We start from the raw sequence: 1,045 nt of genomic DNA, 5'->3' as shown, positions 1-1,045 counted from the left end.
TGCCGGAGAGTGCCCGGGGGGCCCGGGGTGCCGGGGGGTCTGGGTTACTAGGGAGTACCGGGGGGGCCCGGGGTGATGTGAAGAATCCCGGGATGACGGGAGGCACGGGAAGATGTGGGGGGGGGTCCCGGGGTGCTGTGGGGGGGGTCCCGGGGTGCCGGGGGGCCCGGGGTGCCAGGGTGCTGTGGGGGGGCCCGGGGTGCCGGGGCGCCCGTGGTGGAGGCGGCGGCGTTAGAACTCAGCCCGGGGCAGGGAGGCCCTGGCCGCGGTGCCCACTTGCTGCGGGGCGGGGCCGCCTCGCCCGCCAGGAGTTCCGTTAAAAATAGCAAGACAGACAGACAGACAGCAGCGGCGGGCGGGGCTCCCGCACCTCTGCAGGTGTCTGGGGCGGGAGGAACTTGGATTTAATGTTCAGAAGCAGCTCGGACGCCAGGGCGGGGTGGGCAGAGGGCGGGCCCAGGGCAGGAAAACAGCTGCTCCCATCCGCAGCCACAGATCCTCGCCCGCCCGTCACCTTTGAAAAGTAGGCTCCCCCTAAAAATTCACCCCACCTTGCGAGGCAGGGCAGCCACCCCACAGGCACGGACGGGGTTCGAACCCGTGATCTTCGGTTTACGAGACCGACGCCTTACCACTTGGCCACCGCGCCTGCGTTGCAGCGGCGGCCCGGAGATCCTCTATGCTGGCGCCGCTCCCGAGCGCCGGCCCCGCGGGCACGCGCGCGCAGCGCCGGCCCCGCCCAGGGCTGCCAGGGGGCGGGGCGCCGCGGCCGCGCACACGCGCGGGGCCCGGGCTGTCCGAGCGCGGCCCGGGGCCGGGGTCCCTCGCTTCTAGGCCGGCGTAGGGTAGGGGTGCTATACAAGCACTTGCGATTGTCTCCAAGAAATTGGTAAGAATGAACAAGCATGCGCATCCCGTGCAGGATATAGAAAAAAAAAACGTGCGTGAGCCACTGTTAAATATCCTGGATAGAAAGGTCATAAACCTCCCTTAATAATGCACAAATACATGCACACAGAAATACAAAATTCTTCCTACGGTTCTC

The 1,045-nt window shown here is 67.1% G+C and overlaps 1 non-coding gene across 1 annotated transcript; it reads right to left on the bottom strand.

The window, feature by feature from the left end:
* Positions 1-577: 577 nt before the first annotated feature.
* Trnat-cgu lies at positions 578-649 on the bottom strand. The gene has a single exon. It is a non-coding gene; the product is annotated as a tRNA-Thr (tRNA).
* Between the last annotated feature and the right edge of the window lie 396 nt (positions 650-1,045).

Source organism: Dipodomys ordii, unplaced genomic scaffold, assembly GCF_000151885.1.
Source record: "Dipodomys ordii isolate 6190 unplaced genomic scaffold, Dord_2.0 Scaffold1000007378, whole genome shotgun sequence".
Taxonomy (NCBI): Eukaryota; Metazoa; Chordata; class Mammalia; order Rodentia; family Heteromyidae; genus Dipodomys; species Dipodomys ordii.
The sequence above is the reverse complement of the archived record's forward strand: the minus strand, read 5'-3'. Positions and strand labels throughout refer to the sequence as shown.